The following is a 21,855-nucleotide window of genomic DNA, read 5'->3' as shown; positions in this document are numbered from 1 at the left end:
CGCCCTCGGCCCCCGCACCCCTCTGGATCCCCCCAGAGGGCTCCGTGCCCTGCCCACAGGTCCAACTGGTAGAACGGGCTGCTGCGCCTTATTCCATTGTCTACCAATCTCCCAGCGGCACGCGCTCCAGCGACTCATTCAATGTCACTACACTTGCATATTCTCAGAGCTGGAATGTTGCCAAATTCAGCACTGAATGAAATGTAATCCGATTGGGTTTGTTGCAGATTCATTGGTGACCGGGTTAACTTACTACACTTGTGTGAGTGTATGAGTAAGGGTTAGAGTACATGGGTCTCTATGTGAGTCTATGGGTTTCGATGTGAGTCTATGGGTCTCTGTATGAGTCTACGGGTCTCAGTGTGAGTCTATGGGTTTCTATGTGAGTCTATAGGTATCTGTGTGAGTGTACGGGTCTCTGTGTAAGTCTATGTGTCTCTGTGTGAGTCTATGTGTCTCTGTGTGAATCTACGGGTCTCTGTGTGAGTCTACGGGTCTCTGTGTGAATCCACGGGTCTCTGTGTGAGTCTACGGGTCTCTGTGTGAGTCTACGGGTCTCTGTGTGAATCTACGGGTCTCTGTGCGAGTCTACGTGTCTCTGTGTGAATCCACGGGTCTCTGTGTGAGTCTACGGGTCTCTGTGTGATTCTACGGGTCTCTGTGTGAGTCCATGTGAGTCCACGGGTCTCTGTGTGAGTCTACGTGTCTCTGTGTGAATCTACGGGTCTCTGTGTGAATCTACGGGTCTCTGTGTGAGTCCACGGGTCTCTGTGTGAGTCTACGTGTCTCTGTGTGAATCTACGGGTCTCTGTGCGAGTCTACGTGTCTCTGTTGTGAATCCACGGGTCTCTGTGTGAGTCTACGGGTCTCTGTGTGATTCTCCGGGTCCCTCGATGCAGATCCATAAACCTCCATACGAGTCCACATCTCGAACCAGCCGCACTGCCCTCCCTTCCCTCCCTCCACGTGAGTCCCCCCCACCGGTGGGCAAGCTGACACTGTCAGCTGCGACACCGCAGGGCGCACCGTCGCTGTCCGCCAGGAGGCGCAGCGAGACCACGAATTGAGGTGCTGGGTTCGCGCTGGGGGAGGGGGGGGGGGGTTCTCCCCCCCCCCCCTCCACCACTCGCCCCCACCCTCCCACGCGTCTCTCAGCAATCCTATTGCTGGTTCGCAATGGACGTCAACGATCCAGGACGTCATTCGCAAGGATGTGCCATTGTATTGCAGGGCGTCACGGTCAGAATTTGACAAATTTGAAAATGACACCGCAAATCACTCGACTTGGGATTAGGCGCTGCAGTAGCAGCAGCATCAGCAGCGATCTTTGCCCGCTACTGGACGGACTCATGCCCTCTCGCTGGGCCAGGTGCACAGGAACAGCGGCCACTGGGGTCTCCCCCTTTCTTATGCGTTGAGATGTCAGTGGAGCGCTCTGAGACTTCCCCCCCCCCCCCTGCTCGACGTGAAGGAGCGCGAACCAAGCAGCACACGGGTCACGATCCCCCACGGAACCTTTGCGATTCGGCAGCACGGCGAATCCATCGGCCTCGAATGGCTGTGCGGGACACGCGGGAACTCTAAGTGTGACATGCGATTGTGGGACCCAGTTAAACCAGGGACATTGCGGGGGGCACTGAAGGGCAAGGATGGCGGGGGGGGGGGGGGAGTCGCCTAATATTTTACGTCTCATATATTTTAGTCTGTGGGTCTCTGTTTGAGTCTATGGGTCTCTGTGCGAGTCTGTGGGTCTCTGTTTGAGTCTATGGGTCTCTGTGTGAGTCTGTAGGTCTCTGTGCGAGTCTATGGGTCTCTGTGTGAGTCTGTGGGTCTCTGTGTGAGTCTGTAGGTCTCTGTGTGAGTCTATGGGTCTCTGTGTGAGTCTGTAGGTCTCCGTGTGAGTCTATGGGTCTCTGTGTGAGTCTATAGGTCTCTGTGTGAGTCTATGGGTCTCTGTGTGAGTCTATGGGTCTCTGTGTGAGTCTATGGGTCTCTGTGTGAGTCTATGGGTCTCTGTGCGAGTTTGCAGGTCTCTGTGTGAGTCTATGGGTCTCTGTGTGAGTCTGTAGGTCTCTGTGTGAGTCTGTAGGTCTCCGTGTGAGTCTATGGGTCTCTGTGTGAGTCTGTAGGTTTCTGTGTGAGTCTATGAGTCTCTGTGTGAGACTATGGGTCTCTGTGTGAGTCTATGGGTCTCTGTGTGAGTCTATGGGCCTCTGTGCGAGTTTGCAGGTCTCTGTGTGAGTCTATGGGTCTCTGTGTGAGTCTGTAGGTCTCCTGTGTGAGTCTATGGGTCTCTGTGTGAGTCTGTAGGTCTCTGTGTGAGTCTGTAGGTCTCTGTGTGAGTCTGTAGGTCTCTGTGTGAGTCTATGGTTCTCTGTGTGAGTCTGTAGGTCTCTGTGTGAGTCTGTAGGTCTCTGTGTGAGTCTGTAGGTCTCTGTGTGAGTCTATGGTTCTCTGTGTGAGTCTATCGATCTCTGAGTCCGGGGGGTAATGGCATGGAGTGAGCGGGATGCAGCTCGGAGTGGGGGTGGAGGGGGCGAGGTTGAATATGGATCGACAGGGGGAGACCCTCCCCCCTCCTTTGCCCCGCCTTTATCCCCCCCCTCCTTTACCCCCCCTCGCCTTTACCCCCCCCCGCCTTAACCCCCCCTTTACCCCCCTCCGCTTTACCCCCCCCCGCCTTTACCCCCCCCCCGCCTTTACCCCCCCCTCCCCTTTACCCCCCCTCCCCTTTACCCCCCTCCTCTCCCCTTTACCCCCTCCCCTTTACCCCTCCCTCCCCTTTACCCCCTCTGCCTTAACCCCCCCCCCCCCGCCTCTACCCTTCCCCCGCCTCTACCCCCCCCCCCCCGCCTTTACCCCCCCACGCCTTTACCCCCCCCGCCTTACCCCCCCTCCCCTTTACCCCCCCTCCCCTTTACCCCCCCTCCCCTTACCCCCCCTCCCCTTTACCCCTCCCTCCCCTTTACTCCTCCCTCCCCTTTACCCCCCCCTGCCTTAACCCCCCCCCGCCTTTACCCCCCCCCCGCCTCTACCCTTCCCCCGCCTTTACCCCCCCCCCCCCGCCTTTACTCACGATCCCCGCTCACCCGCCCCTCTCCATCACCGCGGCTCCGCTGCTGCAGCAGACGGCGCTGAATGCTGATGCGCGCGCTCGTGCCGTGGGGGGGGCGGGGCTGGTACGCGCAGGGGGAGGGGCGGGGCTGGTTACGAGCAGGGGGAGGGGTTGGGGGGAGGGGCGGGGCTGATGGGGAGGGTGGGGGGCGCTGTGTAATCCGTGTTGTTACTCCTCTCATCCGTTTGGCACCAATCACGCGTGGAACAATTCCCCCAACACCCCGCCAACAACTCTCGCGATTAACGACGCAGTTCGATATCTGAATCGATTCTCAGGCGGTTCACACCGTGGGGGGGGGGGGGGGGGGGGCGGGGGGTTGGAGGGACCTCCTGACCCTCTGGACCGGTCACCGTATTCTTCAGACCCGCTGACCGCTGCTATCCGAGAGGTCAGGGTGCCGGATATCGAGTTCAGCGGAACGTGAGTCACGAATGGCACGCGCAAAAGGTACAAACCGCACGGCGGCTTAAGCCACCGTGGGGTAGAGGTCGCGGGGGGCGATGCAGCATCTCAGAGTCCATGCTTTCAATGCTCGACATTTACATACGCGCGGCAAGTGGATAACCGGTTTTTAACCGGTTTTTCATGCGGTGACCGACGTGAATCACGCTCCGCACAGAGACAAAGTGCCACAACCTGGCGACGCCTCGTTGCACGCGGCAACGTGCAGCGAGGAATCCCAGAGATACCAGAGAAGACTCATTGCCCGGAACGTCACCCATTATATATTTATTTATTTGTTCTCGTAAGGCCACAGCCTTCCGGCCGAACTCACTGAGCGGTTTGTTGATCAAATTTGACCGGTCAGTATTGATCGGTCAGTCGCCGCATTGCTCCACCCCTCTATCACTCAACACATTGACCTTACCGGGAAACCTCACATTCCAGCCGGGGACATTTCGGGCAATGGCCCTATCACAGAGTCGCTTCACCGCCGTCCCACCGCTCCCCGCGATGCGATGGTCACGGATCAGGGTCACGATCCGAGTCGCAAGTCGACTCTTCTTGTCGCCTGTAGAATAAAGCACGTGACTGCAGGCCCCGTGCAGAACTGGTGAGGAGACCCCCCCCCCCATTCCCCAGCGCCCCCCTCCCTCATCTCCCCATGCCCCCTCCCATCCGCATGCCCACCCTCAACCCCCCTCCCCCTCACTTCTTCTCCGTGCCGCGACCTTCATCCACGCAAGGGCAGTCCGGTGATGAATGGGGCACCGACAGAGGGAGAGATCCCCCGCAGCCCCTCCCCTCCGCACCGCTCCCCCCGCCCCTTGGTCGACACGGACCGAGATCGTGGCACGTGACCGTGGGGTGGGGAGGGGGTCACCTGGAACGATGTGGGGACGGGGTAGAGGTAGCGGGGGCGATGTCGGAGTGTGGGTGGAGGTCAGGGTGGGGTCAAAGTGGGGGTTGGGTGAACGCGGGATCGAAGGTTGGTGGAGGTGTGTAATTGGGTGTGGGTGTGAGTCGGGTGTGGGGGGGTGGGGCGTGTGGGGGGTGTTGGGGGGATGAGGTATACCCCCAGAGAGGGGTCGCGGGGGGGCTTTCGCGGTCTCGCTTTGTCGGTCGCCGCTTTTCCAGCCCCGTGCCATGTGAACCCACATTGTGATTGGCGTCACGTGTCCCAAAATACACATCCATCACCACCACCACCACCACCGTCACCGCTATCGACATCACAGCCACCATCATCATTATCATCACTATCACCATCGACATCACCACCACCATCATCATCATCATTCTCATCATTACCACCACCACCATCATTATTCTCATCATTACCACCACCACCATCATCATTCTCATCACTATCACCATTGGGGCACTGTCGGGGATGGGGCGGGGGGCACGTGGGGGCGGGGGCACGTGGGGGCGGGGCACGTGGGGGCGGGGGCACGTGGGGGCGGGGGCACGTGGGGGGCGGGGCTTGCGGGGGGTTAAGGGCGGGGCTTGTTTTAATTATGCAACTTTGAACGAAATCTATGCACAAAATGTATCGCGGGATTTTGTTTCTGAATCGGAGCGGGGGGAAATGGAGGAGCGCACAGAGGTCGACATGGTAGTGTAGGGTGAGTGCGGGTGACGTGTGTGTGAGGGTTGGTATGTGTGTGAGGGTGTGTGTGAGGGTGTGTGTGTGAGGGTGTGTGAAGGTGTGTGTAAGGGTGTGTGTGAGGGTTGGTATGTGTGTGAGGGTATGTGTGTGGTGAGGGTGTGTGTGAGGGTGTGTGTGAGGGTTGGTGTGTGTGAGGGTGTGTGTGTGAGGGTGTGTGTAAGGGTGTGTGTGAGGGTGTGTGTGAGGGTTGGTGTGTGTGTGAGAGTTGATGTGTGTGTGAGGGTTGGTGTGTGTGTGAGGGTTGGTGTGTGTGTGAGGGTGTGTGTGAGGGTGTGTGTAAGGGTGTGTGTGAGGGTTGGTGTGTGTGTGAGGGTTGGTGTGTGTGTGAGGGTTGGTGTGTGTAAGGGTGTGTGAGGGGGTGTGAGGGTTGGTATGTGTGTGACGGTGTGTGAGGGTGTGTGTGTAAGGGTTGGTGTGTGTGTGAGGATTGGTGTGTGTGTGAGAGTGTGTTAGGGTGTGTGTGAGGGTGTGTGTGAGGGTTGGTGTGTGTGTGAGGGTGTTTGTGAGGGTTGGTATGTATATGAGGGTGTGTGTGAGGGTTGGTGTGTGTGTGAGGGTGTGTGTGAGGGTGTGTGTGTGTGAGGGTTGGTGTGTGTGTGTGAGGGTGTGTGTGAGGGTTGGTGTGTGTGTGAGGAGCGATAGTGTAGCGGTTAGCGCGCTGTGCGATGAACCTGGCGACTTGGGTTCGATTCCCGCTCACGGCCAACACCATTGACGATTATCTGAACCGGTCCTGGGTCTCCCCTAGGTCGATTCAGCCTCAAATGAGTACCTGGTGCGGTGTGTAAACATCGCCACTGGGGAGACAAAGGCGGTCGGGCGTGGTGCTGGCCACCCACCCCCTCTTGTACCGTTCCGGCCTTCATAGGTGCTCGCTAACAGCACTTGCCCCTACAGTCTGTTAAGGCTATACGGGGAATCTTTGTTTTTTTGTGTGTGTGAGGGTTGGTATGTGTGTGAGGGTGTGTGAGGGTGTGTGAGGGTGTGTGTGTAAGGGTTGGTGTGTGTGTGAGGATTGGTGTGTGTGTGAGAGTGTGTGAGGGTGTGTGTGAGGGTTGGTGTGTGTGTGTGTGTGAGGGTGTTTGTGAGGGTGTGTGTGAGGGTGTGTGTTTCTGAGGGTGTGTGAGGGTGTGTGAGGGTGTGTATGAGGGTGTGTGTGAGGGTTGGCGTGTGTGTGAGGGTTGGTTTGTGTGTGAAGGGGCGTGTGAGGGTTGGCGTGTGTGAGGGTATGTGTATGAGGGTGTGTGTGTGAGGGTTGGTGTGTGTGTGAGGGTTGGTGTGTGAGGGTGTGTGTGTGAGGGTTGGTGTGTGTGAGGGTATGTGTGTGAGGGTGTGTGTGAGGGTTGGTGTGTGTGAGGGTTGGCGTGTGTGTGAGGGTTGGTGTGTGTGTGAGGGTGTGTGTGAGGGTGTGTGTGAGGGTTGGTGTGTGTATGAGGAGCGGTGGTGTAGCGGTTAGCGCGCTGCGCTACGAACCCGGCAAACTGAGTTTGATGTCCGCTCATGTCCAACACCATTGACGATTATCTGAATCGGTTCCGGGCCTCCCCTAGGTTGACTCAGCCTCAAATGAATACCTGGGTGCGGTGTGTAAAAACATGGACAATGGTAGACAAAGGCGGCCGAGTGTTGTGCTGGCCACCCACCCCTCGTGTGCTGTGCTGACCTTCATAGGTGCTCGCGAACAGCACTTGCCCCTACAGTCTGTTCAGGCGATACGGGGGGATCATTATCTTTTCGTGAGTGTGCGGGTGGGTGAGTGTGTGGGTGAGTGTGCGGGTGAGTGTGTGTGAGTGAGTGTGTGTGAGTGTGAGGGTGAGTGTGTGTGTGGGTGAGTGTGTGTGTGTGGGTGAGTGTGTGTAAGTGTGTCTGGCAAAACATCCCCCTACCTCCTCGCGGTGCCGGACGGGCAACTCTGTCGTGGACAGTGCTGTGGGGGGAGGTCCAATTTTGATTGGCTCCTCCCCTCATGGCATTTGTGTCCACCACAGGGGCTAAACGGGGGCTCTGGACGGGTGCTAGGGGCTGGTAACCCCTCCACCTTCAATTAATTACCACTAAACCACGAGTTAAACTGAAATATGTAACTAATAAGCTTGTGCCGGAGGCCCCGGGGGGCCAGGCGTCTATGACGTCTCCTGGCCAAACCCCAATTGGCAGAGCCAGGAGATTGAATATCTACCCTCGGGGCTCCTCCAGAAACAACGAAAAGCCACTACGGGTGGCCACGTAGAATGTTCGAACGCTCACTGCGGAGGAGAGGCTGCCACTCCTCTGTCGGGTGCTGGACCGGTACCGCCTGGATCTATGTGGCATTCAGGAGGTCCGGTGGACCGGCTCTGGCTCCTGCCACCATGAGGGGTGGACAGTCCTCTACTCGGGGCAGCAGACTGCCAAACAACAGGGTGTGGCACTTCTTTTGAACAAAAGAATGAAGGGGGCGTGGGAGCGCGGCGGTGAGGTGTGGGAAGCTGTAAGCCCCAGGCTACTTTGGGCTCGCCTTCCCATCAACCGGAGGCGAGGAATGGTGGTCGTGGTTACTTATGCCCCCACCGAAGATGAACATCCGTGGAGGGATGCAAGCAAAACCGATGAGTCAGATGCCTTCTATGACCTCCTGTCACAGGTGCTGGCTAAAGTGGCTCTTCGGGATAGAGTCATCATGTTGGGTGACTTCAATGCCCGAGTTGGTCATGATACTGGCACCTGGTCTGGAGGGATTGGAGGGCATGGGCCAGATCAGCTCAATAACAACGGTAGGAGGCTGCTAGATTTTTGTGCAGCCCATGGGCTTGTAATTACCAACATGCTGTTCCGGCATCGGCGCATCCACACAACATCATGGATGCATGCCGGGTCCAAGCAAGAACATCTGCTGGACTACATAGTGACGGACCAGCGGATGCGAGCCCATGTCCTTGACATCAGGACCTACCGTGGAGCTGATCTGCCCTCTGACCATCGACTAGTCATCTGTAAGATGCGCCTGCCATTCTTCCACTCCAGTGGTGGGTGTACACCTAGGACCCCATTCCAACCTAAAGTGGCCTGGACTCAGTTATCTGATGAAAGTTGCAAGCGAGAATTTCATCATCGCCTGCGGTTGGGGTTGGCATCGTCCCCCACTCCTCCTGATGTCGAGGGTAAATGGGCGAGGTTTAGGACTGTGACTCATGCAGCTGCAATGGCTGCTTTGGGTACGCGGTCCAGACCTCCCCAGAGACTCTGGCTGACAGAGGAGGTGTTCAGGATGGTTGAGAAAAAGCGACAGGCCCACTGTCATTGGCTACAGAATTCCACGTCAGAGAATGAGGAGGCTTACCGCAGCCTTCGCTCGGAGGTTCGGAGAGCCGTGAGGCGCTGCAAGGATCGGTGGTGGTCGCGGGTTGCTGAGGAGATGGAGTCTGCCTCAGTGGCCCGTGATCACAAATCTCTATTTAACTCCATCAAAAAAGTAACCTGCAGCGCCACACCTATTACCATCATTAGGGGAAAAAACGGTGATCCAATCTCCAACCCCAGGAACAGGTTTGCAGATTTGCTCAGCATTTCTGTGAGGTCCTGGGGGAGGGAAAATCCCTCAGCCAGGAAAACATTGTGGCACAAAGTGAGGATGACCCTGCTGAGGCTGCGGTGCCTCAAATATTGGAAGAAGTCATCCCCTGTGAGTGGCTGGCTGAGGTGCCATCTGTTGAGGAAGTACTGAAGGCGATCCGGAGTCTGAGACCAGGAAAGGCAGCGGGCAGAGATGATCTCCCAAGCGAAATGCGGAGGGAGGGTGGCGTTTGTGCACAGACTGCCCTATATGACATCATAACAACGGTCTGGACCACTGGACGGGTTCCGCAGGATTGGAAGGATGCCCTGGTGGTCCCCCTTTTTAAGAAGGGGGACCGCACAGACTGCAACAACTACAGGGGCATCTCACTCCTTAGTGTGCCGGGAAAGGTCCTGGCAAGAATTATTCAGCATCACCTTGCCAGGCACGTTGAGGAGAGGCTTGCGGAGCCCCAATGCGGTTTCAGGAAACGGCGGTCCTGCACAGATGCCATATTTTCTGTCCGTCTGCTACAGCAGAGGTGTAGGTAATTCCAACAAGATCTACATCTCTGCTTTATTGACCTGGTCAAGGCCTATGATACCATCAGTAGGCCTGGGCTCTGGGTTGTTCTTCGTGCTTTTGGAGTACCTGACCCTCTGCTCACGATCATTAAGGACCCTCATGATGGTGAGCGGGCCCGGGTAAAACTACGTGGCCGGGAGTCAGAGCCACTCCCTGTACACCTTGGGGTGCGACAGGGATGTCCTCTGGCTCCCACATTATTTAACATCTATTTCGACCACGTAGTTCGTGAAGCCTTCAATGGCTGTACCGGGGGAATCTCCATATGGTACAGATATAATGGGAGGCTGACCGATGCCCGGGTGCGGTCAAGGGATGGCTCCCTATTGCTCAACCACGTTATGTATGCTGATGATTTGGTAATAGCTGCTCATTCAGAGAAGGAGTTGGAGACGCTACTGCTGAGACTGGAGCGTGCCACTAAGAGGTGGGGCCTTACCATCAGCCCCACCAAAACTAAGCACCTGCCTGGGTATTTTGTACCATCGGACACTCCACCCCCACAACTCCCAATCGGTGATGGGGCAATTGTGGAGAGAGTGGAGAGTTTCCCATACGTGGACAGTGTGCTTATGACTGGCTCCAGTTTAACAGCAGAGGTCTCACTCCGAATCAGACGAGCGGCAATATCTTTTCAATCGGTTGCGTAACGCTGTATGGAAGCTATCTGGTCTGTCGCTCCGCACTAAGCTTCAGGTCTTCTCGGCCACGGTCATTCCATCCCTTCTCTACGCTTGCGAAACGTGGACCCCCCTAATGGAACATCTTCGCCGGTTAGAAACATTTAAGCTGGCCTGCCTACGATCCATCCTGGGTTTAACCAGACTGGATTGTGTGAGAAGCTCACAATCCTTGAAAGATCTGGGCAAGGTCCCATCGGTGAGCTGCTCCGGCGGGCAAGGCTGCGATGGCTGGGTCATGTAGCCCGCATGCCCAGCCACCGCATGCCGAAACAGCTTTTGTTCGGCCGGATTGAGGGGCTAGGCGGGCGCGGCACGGGCTAGAGAAGAGATGGAGTGATGCGGTACAGGAGGACGTGGAGCTGAGTTGACTTGCCGATGACTGGTACCAGCGGTGTCAAGATCGGCCTCTGTGGAGGAGGCTCGTGAAGGATGCTACTGAGCAGTTGGAGGTAGTCGCCCTCCAACAACAACGGAGGGCGGGGAGCGACGCTCAGAACAACGAGCGGAGCGCCGGGTGGCTAAAGCACAGCAGGTTGGCACAATAGGGGGCACAGGTGGTGCATCAGCCAGTCATCTCAGTCAGTCGACCCGTGGCACCTGGGTCTGCCCCGTGACCTGCCAGCGGGCGTTCGACACTTCACGTGGCCTCAGGGTGCACATAGCCTGGCACAAGCGTCGTGGTGACGTCACCGCCACTTAGTGGCGAATGGCGGTTGTTGTGAGTGTGTGTGAGTGTGTGGGTGAGTGTGTGTGTGGGTGAGTGTGTGTGTGGGTGAGTGTGTGTGGGTGAGTGTGTGGGTGAGTGTGTGGGTGAGTGTGTGTGAGTGTGTGTGTGAGTGTGTGGGTGAGTGTGTGTGTGTGTGAGTGTGTGTGAGTGTGTGTGTGAGTGTGTGGGTGAGTGTGTGTGAGTGTGTGTGTGGGTGAGTGTGTGTGTGGGTGAGTGTGTTGGGTGAGTGTGTGAGTGTGTGTGTGTGGGTGAGTGTGTGTGTGTGGGTGAGTGTGTGTGAGTGTGTGTGTGAGTGTGTGGGTGAGTGTGTGTGGGTGAGTGTGTGTGGGTGTGTGTGTGGGTGAGTGTGTGGGTGAGTGTGTGGGTGAGTGTGTGTGAGTGTGTGTGTGAGTGTGTGGGTGAGTGTGTGAGTGTGTGTGTGAGTGTGTGGGTGAGTGAGTGAGCAGGTGGGTGAGATTGGCCACGTCGGGTGTTGCTGATTAAGCAATGGTCAATAATTGACACGACTGTCTCCGGCTGATTGCGACTGTGGGAAGGGATCTCAGGTAAGGGTGGAGGGGAGTTACGGGTGGGGTCTTGGTCAGAGACGTGGAGAGACTCGCAATTAATGAGGCAAACACGCAATTACTGCGCCATGCTGGGGGAGGGGGGGGCTGAAAGGGGAGGGGCTCAGAGTTCCTTCTATCTTACCCCCCCTTTCTGTCCCCCACACCCGGGTGTAAGAATTCTTCAATCGATCGCGTGAGCTTGAGAGGAGGGGGCCTGGTGAGACACGGGGAGCGTGTGGGGGGGGGGCTCTAGGAGACATGGGTGGGGGGGGCACCAGTCTTCTGTGAAGCCCAAAGGAGGGGTATAGAGGGGGGGGCGTGGAGAAGGAGGTGGGGGGGGGTGTTGGGAATTGCGCATAATCGACGATGCTTGCTGATGATGATGATTATCGATGACGATGATGATGATTATCGATGACGCTGATGATGATGATTATCGATGACGCTGATGATGATGATTATCGATGACGCTGATGATGATAGGGTATTATGATGGTGGACTGGAGATGGCGATGATGACGACGACGATGGTAACGAGGTAGGGGACCTGGGTGAGATGCAGGAGTTGACATCGTGGAGGCGCGAGGCGTGAGAGTCACGGAACGTGTGCGGGGAGACAGAGAAGGGCACGAGGCAGGGGGAGGAGGGGGGAGAGGTGGAGAGAGAGAGAGCCGGGTGGGGGGTAAGGAACGGCGGGGGGGGGGGTGCAGAGAGCGGGCGAGATAGGTGGAGAGACGGAATGAAAGAGAGAGAGAGAGAGGAAAGGATGGAAGGGTGATGGGGCAGAGGTGGGGAGAGAGAGAGAGATAGAGAGAGAGAGCAAGTGGAGAGCGAGGATAAGGAAATGAGAGCGCCAGTGGTGAGCGGGAAGAGAGCAGGATAAAAGAGAAGGGGTGAAATAGTGAGGGGGAGAGAAGGGAGAGCGGGGAGGGAGGTAAAGCGAGATGAGAAGGAAGGGAGAGAGAAAAAGCTGAGAGGGAGAGAGTGGGGAGATAGCAGACAATAGAGAGGGAGAGCTCAGAGGGAAGGACACGGGGGGGGGGGGGGGGGGAGAGGAGACCGAGGGGAAGAGGAGGAGAGCGGTCGAGAGCAGTAGGGAGAGGGGTAGGGACGGTGGAGAGAGGAGAAGAGAGAGCGGAGTGCGGGCAGGGGGAGTGAGGCGGAGAGCGGCACAGAGAGACGGGAGAGGAGAGAGGCGCGAGGGCTGTGGGCGCCTCACTCCGGCGGCCACCTCGGGGGCCACACGGCGCGCGGAGCACGGCCACCACACAGCGGTGCGTGTGCGTGTGTACACGTGTGTGTGTGTGTACACGTGTGTGTGTGTGTACACGTGTGTGTGTGTGTACACGTGTGTGTGTACACGTGTGTGTGTGTACACGTGTGCGTGTGTACACGCGTGTGTGTACACGCGTGTGTGTATGTACACGTGCGTGTGTGTACACGTGTGTGTGCGCACGTGTGTGTGTACACGTGTGTGTGCGCACGTGTGTGTGTGTGCACGTGTGTGTGCGTCCACGTGTGTGTGTGTACACGGTGTGTGTGTGTGTACACATGTGTATGTATACATATACGTGCGTGTGTACCGTGCGTGTGTGTAACCACTGTTTAAGTGCTCGTAAATGTGTACACGTGTACGTATGCGCGTGTGTGTTTCTGTACACGTGTGAGCAGGCGTGTGTGTTCGTGCCCGTGTATGTGTACGTGTGGGGAGCGGTAGTGTAGCGGTTAACGCGCTGTGCTACGAACCCGGCGACCCGGGTTCGAGAGCTCTGTCGCTCCGAGTCGGATCGACTCATGGGCCGTGTCAAGTACAACTTCCGGTGTCAACGGGACAATCTCGTCGGGTGGTGGAGGGGTTAACGACGAGCATGTTTCAGCATTAAACCACCACCGCGGATAGATCATCCGTGTACACGTGTGTGTCTGCACGCGTGTGGACTCATCTGTGTACAGGTGTGTGTCTGCACGCGTGTGGACTCATCTGTGTACAGGTGTGTGTACGCGTGTGGGCTCATCTGTGTACAGGTGTGTGTACGCGTGTGGGCTCATCTGTGTACAGTACGCGTGTGGGCTCATCTGTGTACAGGTGTGTGTACGCGTGTGCATAGCCCTAGGATGCTCGTGAATGGCCAGGGTTGTGTATAAATTGAGGCTGGCGAAACGGGAAGTGATTTGGAGACAGCTTCGGAGCTCCCAATCGCTGATTTTGATTTCTGGATATATTTTTTTCTTTACATCTCCCCTAAAAAAATTCACGTCGGGTGGGAGGTGAGGTGTGTGGGGTGGTATTCATGGAGCACTGCATCGATTCGTCGATTTTTTAAAAAAAAATATTTAATCGGTTATTACGCTTACGAAACCTGCATCGAATGGAGTCGTTTTCTTTATTTACGTGCAACATATTCCATATATATGCAGAACAAAATATAACCGCAAGAAATAATATTGTACCTGGAAAATCCCTGGAAATGGATCAGGTCGTTTGCATGCGTGTCACGTGGCACACACACACGCAGAGTGAGGACGCGTATACACAAAGACAAAGATCCCCGTATAGCCTTTAACGGGCACTTGGCGCAGACGCTGTCAGCGAGCACCTATTTGAAGGCCGACAAGGCACACGACGGGGTGGGTGGCGCCGACACCACGCCCGGCCGCCTTTGTCTTCCCAGAATTGACTTTTACTGCACATCACAACAGGGTCCTCGCGTTCAAGGTTTGAGTCGACCGGTCCAAATCTTCGCCACCGATGTTGGCTGTGAGCGAGAATCGAACTACGAACCCCTTCGCCGGCTTCGCATCGCACCGCGTCGACCACTGCGCCACCGCTCCCAAACAACAACAACAACAACAAACAAACAAACAACAACAATAGCCGCCGTTCGCCACTTAAAGCGCCTGTGCCAGACCAGGTGCACTTGGCACCGCTCCACACGCATGTACAAACACGCACACACACGCGTATGCACACACACACACACACGCGTATGCACACACACACACACGCACACGTGCGGCACACGAGTTTTCAGGAGGCGCACACGCACACCACGACCTGCGGGCTACCGTGAAAGCGACGCCGTGGAGGTGGGGTCACGTGGTGTTGGGAGACGGTGAGGGACTGAGTTGGGCCCGGTCGGTGGGGAGTGAAGGAGTTCAGTATCGGGGTGTGGTGGGGGTGTTGTTGGCGGGTTCGTAGGGATGGGGTTGTCTGTGGGGGGGGGAGGGGGGGGGCTTTGTGGGTGGTGATGGGTTGTTGGTTGCAGTGGGGGGGAGGGGTGGGCGTGCCCGTCCGTGACCACGTGGTCTCGGTGAGGAGTCTCTGTAACAAATTCGCGTCGAAATCGCGCACTCAGCGATGTCTGCGCCGCCCGTTGCGAGCGAGGGAGGGGCGAGGGGCGGGGGCGCGATTGACATTCCCGGCTCGCGGCTCTCGGGAGCTCTCCAGGGTGCTGAGTGCGGGGGCTGAGAGAGAGGGAGCAGAAACTCAGAGAGAGAGAGAGAGTGTTTGTGTGTGTGTGTGTATGAGAGTGTGTGTGTCTTTGTTTGTGTGTATATGAGAGAGAATGTGTGTATATGGGTGTGTGTGTGCATGATTGTGTGTTTGTTTATGAGAGTGTGTGTGTCTATGAGAGTGTTTTTCTATGAGAGAGTTTGTGTATATGTCTATGAGAGTGTGTGTCTATGAGAGTGTGTATGTGTATATCTTTGTGTGTGTATATATGAGAGAGAATGTGTGTATATGGGGGTGTGTGTGTGTACATGATTGTGTGTTTGTTTATGAGAGTGTGTGTGTGGGGAGCGATAGTGTAGCGGTTAGCGCGCTGCGCTATGAACCTGGCGACCCGGGTTCGATTATCTGAACCGGTCCCGGGCCTCACCTAGGTCGACTCAGCCTCAAATGAGTACCTGGTGCGGTGTGTAAACATTGCCACTAGGGAGACAAAGGCGGTCAGGCGTGGTGCTGGCCACCCACCCCCTCGTGTACCGTTCCGGCCTTCATAGGTGCTCACTAACAGCACTTACCCCTACAGTCTGTTAAAGCTATATGGGGGATCTTTGTCTATGAGAGTATGTTTGTCTATGAGAGAGAGAGAGTGTGTGTATGTCTATGAGAGTATGTGTGTGTGTGTGGGTCTATGAGAGTGTGTATGTGTATATCTTTGTGTGTGTGGATATGAGAGGGTGTGTGTGTATATGAGAGTGTTTGTCTACGAGAGAGAGAGTGTGTGTGTATGTCTATGAGAGTGTGTTTGTCCATGAGAGAGTGTGTGTGTGTATGTCTGAGAAAGCGTGTGTGTAGTTGAGTGTGTGTCTATGCGAGCGTGTGTGGGGAGCGGTAGTGTAGTGGTTAGCACACTGCGCTACGAACCCGGTAACCTGGTAACCCGGGTTCGATTGCCCGCTCACGTCCACCACCAGTGACGATTATCTGAACAAGTCCTGGGCCTCCTAGGTCGACTCAGCCTCAAATGAGTACCTGGTGCGGCGTGTAAACATCGCCACTTGCGAGACAATGGCGTCCGAGCTACATAGGTGCTCGTTAACAGCACTTGCCCCAACAGTCTGTAAAGGCTACACGAGGGATCTTTCTCTTTGTCAGAGAGTATGTGCGTGAGAGCGTGGAGGCTGTGTAGTGTGATTATAATTATATGCAAATGGTATTCTAATGTTACATTTGGGGTAATGGAGCACACGAGATTGTTATTGTGGGAGGGGGAGACGGGGGGCGGGGGGAGGGGGGGCGGGGGGGCGGGGGGAAGGGGGGAAGGGGGGCGGGGGGGCGGGGGAGGAGCTGCCCCCACCCTCCCGCACCCCCCCCCAGACCCCCCCCCCCCCCCCAGACTCAGGAGTCAGGCGCGATACCAGGAGTCACGACCCCTGCTCCCCGTGTATGTATGTTGAACTTATTTCGCGCCGTACGTAGCCTACCGTGTCAATCCTCGAGTCTGTGGCTGCCGTGTGTGGGTGGTGCTGCTGGCGCAATGGTGAGCGCACTGCGCTACGAAGCCGGTAAACCGAATTCGCGTCCCGCTCCAAATATAATAGCCAATATCTGAACCGGTTCTGGGCCTCGCCTAGATCGGCTCGGTACCTGGTGCGGTGCGTTGGCCACCCAACCCCCTCTTGTGCTCGCTAACAGCACTTGCAAATAAGAGTCTGTTCGATGCTCTACGGGAATCTTTGTCTATGGTGGTTGTTCCCGGTGTAGGTGATCACGGTTACGTAACAACATCTATCTCAACATGAAACTCCGGCGTGTCCCTGACACATCCCGTCAGCCACGTGGCTTTCAGAACCTTCCCGAAGTGAATTATTTTTCGGTAGCAATGCCGGCAACCTCCGGTCCGGTTTTGACATTCCGCGTCTCATCAGCAGTCAGCCTTACGTGGATGCGTGGTTGGTGTTCATCACGATCCTCGCCCACGTGGCTGGCATCGGTTGTGCTGCACCCAATGTAACGGGGATCGGGAGACAGGGGGAGGATTGGAAGGGGTGCGGGGGAGGCGGAGGGAGGGGTTGGGGTGGAAGGAATGGAGGCTTGGGGAGGGAGTGGAGGGCGAAGGAGGATTGAGAGGGGGGGAGGCGGAGGGAGGTGTGGTGGGAGGGGAATGGAGGACTGGGGGGGGGAGGATTGGGAGGAGTGGGGAGAGGGAGGGTGGTGAGGGGGTGTCACGCTCCGCGTGTAAACCCGCGTGTCGCGCGCTCATTAAGGCCGCGCTTAATCGCCACGCGTGTCGTTTGCGGGTGGGCGGCGGGAGACGGGTAAGGCGAGGGAGGAGGGGGTGTGGTGGAGGGTGAGCTGTAGCGGTGAGGAGCCGGGCGAGCGTCTATCGAGCAATGGATTTCAAATCGCTCCACGTGATCGCCGCGTGCGTGCGTTCGTGAGTGGCGGGCCGCCCGCGGGTCGCCCGCGGGTCGCCCGCGTCACGTTCGGTCGAAGGGAACGCGAGAGGCGGGACGAGGTGGCGCGACACGGGATGTGAGACGCGGGATGGGTGGGGGAGTCGGGAGATGGAATTTTGGGAGGGGGAAGCGTGAGGCCACTGCCACGGTGAGCCGGCGGGGGGTGGGGGTGGGGGCACCTCCCTCCTTCCACCCGACGTTGCTCCCCCCCCCCCTGCACATTCTGACCCCCGGAAGCGACTCCACCCCCCTCGTGTACTGCTGTGATTAGGGGGCACCGGGGGAGTGAGGGGAGGGGCACAGGAGGGGGGGGGGTGGGGGGCTGGCGTGGCCCCGTATTTGTGTTTAATGATGGAGCACGTAGCTCTTCCCGCAGTGGGAAGGGGATGCCCAGACCCCCCTATCGCCACCCCCGCTGTATCTCCCGCCCCCCCCTCTCGCCTCCTTTCTACTCCCTCCGTCTTCCCCCTGCCGCGCCTCTGTGCCTCTGTAACGCCTCTGTGCCTCTGTAACCCCAGGGGTTTACATCTCCCTACACGATGTGTGATGTGCGTTGCGCGTGATGTGTCCGCGTGTGATGCGTCCGCGTGTGATGTGTGTCCGTGTGAAGTGTCCGCGTGTGATTTGTGTGACGTGTCCGTGTGAAGTTGTTCAATCGGATTAAACCCCTGGCGACCTCACCGCCACCACCCCTCAACGAGTTATCAGCATTAATGGCTCAAATTGCTCGCAATCAACGCACGGGAGAGAAGCCACTTAGGAACCTCAATTATATGACAGCCTCCTCCTCCCCCTACCCTCCACTCCGTCACTCCTCATCCTCGCCATCATCGTTACCATCATCTCTTCTCCCCTCCCCACTACTCCCTCCATGCGCCGTGGTGGCGCGCGGCGCCTCGTGAGAGATTCCGTGGCAACCAGGAGGGCACATTCGAGTGGGGATTTTGTGAACGTTGCGAAGTATAAATAGTAACATTTTCTTGCTGTGGTTTTAACACCTGATGATGATTGCTTGCGCTGCAGTCGAAACGTCGTGATAATTTTATTGTTTTATATTTGTATTACGTCATTGTTTCCCTTTTACGTGACTTTACCGAAAGAACCAAGAATATGAATCGCTGCAGTCACGAAAGCTTTAAATACAAATTTAACGTGACGAAGCTTAAACTTTCGGGAAACCCTTCCCCCCATTCCCCCCCTCCTTGTTCTCCCGCCTCTTGGAGGTGGGAGGTGGGGGGGGCAGAGGGGGCTGGAGACAGAAGGGATGGAGAATTGAGGCGAGGGAGGACTTGGGGGGGGGGGGTGGGAGTGGGAGGATGAGGGAAGACTGAAAGAGAGAGGAATGGAGAAGAGAGATTAGGGGGGGGGGTGGAGGTGGAGAAACAAATGGGATTAGAAGGGGCGGGGGAGCAGGGATGGAGGAGGGGGCAGACAGAGGAGAGGGGTAGCGGCCAGAGGGATGGAGAAGGCTGTAGCAGCAGCAGCAGCATCTGGAGCGATGTCTCGCTGTGTGGTGGCCGTGAGAGGGAGGTGCGCGCGACCTCCACCCCGCGCCGCGCCACTGATGTGCGCCGTGTTTAGGGGGCGTGGGGAATCTGAGCGCGCGTGTGTGAGTTAGCGTGTTTGTGTTATTGTGTGTGTTATTGTGTGTGTTATTGTATGTGTGTTTGTGAGTTATTGTGTGTGTGTTATTGTGTGTGTGTTATTATGTCTGAGTTATTGAGTGTGTTATTGTGTGTGTATGTGAGTGATTGTGTGTGTGAGAGCTATTGTGTTATTACGTGTGTTTGTGAGTTATTGTGTGTGTGTTATTGTGTCTGAGTTATTGTGTGTGTTATTGTGTGTCTGAGTTATTGAGTGTGTTACTGTGTGTGTGAGTTATTGTGTGTGTGTTTGTGAGCTATTGTGTTATTGTGTGTGTATGTGAGTTATTCTGCGTGTGTATGTGAGTGATTGTGTGTGTGTGTATGTGAGTGATTGTGTGTGTGAGTGATTGTGTGGGGGAGTACCCGATGTGATGTGCAGTGAAGATCAGCAGTGGGGAGAAGACAGAGACGGCCGGGCGTGGTGTTGGCCAACCTCCCCATGGTGCACCGTGCCGAGCTGCAGAGGTGCTGCTCGCTGATGGGTCCAGGTGTTAGTAGGTGGGGCCAGATTTCACCCCCCCCCCCCCCCCCCCGCTGCCAATCCCTCCACTCATCTCCTCCTCCGCTCCCCTCTCTGTTCCAGAGAGCGGGGCCGCCGCTGCGTCTCCGGGCAGCCGTACGCGACCGTGAGTCGTGCCCTCTCACCTCCTCCTCCATCCTGACCTCTCTGCCCTCGGCGCTCACCTCCGCATCTTCACCAGTCACCGGTCACGTGTCCTCCTCTCCCCCACCCTCCCTTTAATCTCGCCTCCTCACCTCTCTCCTTTAACCGGGCGCTTTTTGTGAAATTCGTTGTCTTCTGAGCTCCCGGGGAGCTGCGGGGAGTGCGGGAGACGTGGGCGGGATGGATTCGGCCTGCGCTGAAAGGGGGGGGGGGGGGGGGTGAGGTTGTGGTTGCATGTGCTTTGGTTGTGTGTTGTTGTTGCGGTTGCGGTGTGGTGTGGTTGCGGTGTAGGGGTGGTTGCGTGGTGTGGGTGTGACTGTGGCGCGTAGGGTTGGTTGTGCCGTGGGGATGGTTGGTAGCCATGCCCGGTAATGACACACTGGGTTCGCTGTGCGAGGGTTCGTAGCGCCGTTGCACGCAGCAGACACAGACGCACGCGCTCGCGGAGCCTCGCGAATTCCCTCGGGCACCCCGTGTCCCCGTGACCGCTGTGTCAGGATCGATGCGCCAGGGGTTCCCTGGCTGTGTACTTGTTTTCATTTTCCCCGTGCCTCACGCGGGACCCGTGGTAAGCGGCCCTGGGTAGGCGGGGGGCCCTGGGCATGGAAGCAGTCGAGGAGCGAGCAGTGCTTCTGCGTGATGTTTGAGCATCTAAAACGCCCCCTCTCTGTTGCCAGGACGGGTCAAGCCCATTGTTGTTGTTCATCATTTTGATATCGTACGAGCAAAAAGGTTCCCTGGATGTAACTGCTCTGCGCCGAGCTATGATACTTGCATTGTCTTTGTCCTGTTCGTCTTTTGGCGTTCTCTGCTGCGACAAGGCCGTAAAGAAGGACGTCTCGAATGGGGGCCAATCAGTTTAAAAAAGACAGTGCATATATTATATCAGACCATGTTTGTTTGCCATGTTTTGTCACAAGTATGTGTGCGTAATGCAACCTTGACGCCTTGCTAAATGTATCTATGTGGTTCTAGATTTGAAGCTTTCGTGACTGCAAGGATTCATACTCTTTGGGTTTTTTCGGTAAAAAAAATCTACAAAATAAAATAAATGATTTAATTTAGTTGTTTTTTCATTTATTTTATTTTATAGACTTTACCGATTCAACCCAAGGAGTATCGATGTGGTGTATGAACATCTTAACACCTCCTGTTTTATTGCCATAAATGGTAAAAAAAATGATTCTTATTTTTCTGCATTCTTGCTCCTAAAAAAAGATTCCAGAGATTGCTCTGTGTGTGTCTGTGAGGAGCGGTGGTGCAGCTGTTAGCGCACAGCGCTACAAACCCTGCGACCCGGGTTCAATTGCCGCTCACGGCCAAGATCAATAGCGAATATCTAAAGCGGCCGTCAAGGAGCACACCTGCTGTGTGGTGTCAACATCAGCACTGGGGAGACAAAGGCGGCCGGGCGTGGTGCCGGCCACCCACCCCCTCGTGCGCCGTTCTCGCTAACAGCACTTGCCCCAGCAGTCTGTGCAGGCTACACGGGGGGTATTTTGTCTGCGTGGTGTGTGCGAGTGCATGTACGTGTGTGTGTGGGGGGGGGGGGTATCGATATCGCTGTGAGGGGGTCCTCGGGAGGGGCGAAGGGGGGGACAGTGGTGGGGGGGGGGGGCAGTGGTGTGGGGGAGCAGGGGGAGCGGTTGGAAGGTGACGAATGTCCGCGCCGCGCCCATCAACACTGCCCCGCGCAACCTCACGCACAACAAAGACAAATATCCCCCCCCCCCCCGACCATACCCCTATAGCCTGAACAGACTGTAGGGGCAAGTGCTGTTAGCGAGTAACACCTATAAAGGCCGGCACGGCACACGGGGGGATGCGTGGCGAACACCACTCCCGGTCGCCTTTGTCTCCCCAGTGGCGATGTTTATTTACACACCGCACCAGGTACTCATTTGAGGCTGAGTCGACCTAGGGGAGGCCCGGGACCGGATCAGATAATCATCACTGGTGTTGGCCGTGAACGGGAATACGAACTCGGCTCACCGGGTTCGAAGCATAGCGCGCTAACCGCTACACACACGCACACACACGCACACAGACGCACACACATACACACACGCACACAGACTCACACGCACGCACACACACGCACACACACGCACACAGACGCACACAGACGCACACAGACGCACACACACGCACACAGACGCACACACACGCACACACACGCACACAGACGCACACACACGCACACACACGCACACATGCACACAGACGCACACAGACGCACACAGACGCACACACACGCACACACACGCACACAGACGCACACACACGCACACAGACGCACACACACGCACACAGACGCACACGCCTCCCG

General features: G+C 56.6%; 1 protein-coding gene across 1 annotated transcript in view; it reads left to right on the top strand.

Annotated features, from left to right (window-relative positions):
* Positions 1 to 5,150: 5,150 nt before the first annotated feature.
* LOC116949677 (RNA binding protein fox-1 homolog 2-like) overlaps positions 5,151 to 21,855 on the top strand; it is a 66,490-nt gene continuing 49,785 nt past the window's right edge. Inside the window, exons 1-2 of the mRNA XM_076072357.1 lie at positions 5,151 to 5,187; positions 19,446 to 19,488. The gene's annotated coding sequence lies outside the window, so the exon portion shown is untranslated. The remainder of the gene's footprint in view (positions 5,188 to 19,445; positions 19,489 to 21,855) is intronic.

The sequence above is a fragment of the Petromyzon marinus genome, chromosome 37 (genome assembly GCF_048934315.1).
Source record: "Petromyzon marinus isolate PM22_M1 ecotype Great Lakes invasive population chromosome 37, UKy_Petmar_22M1.pri1.0, whole genome shotgun sequence".
NCBI classification, from domain to species: Eukaryota; Metazoa; Chordata; class Hyperoartia; order Petromyzontiformes; family Petromyzontidae; genus Petromyzon; species Petromyzon marinus.
This window is presented reverse-complemented; position numbering and strand designations above follow the sequence as displayed.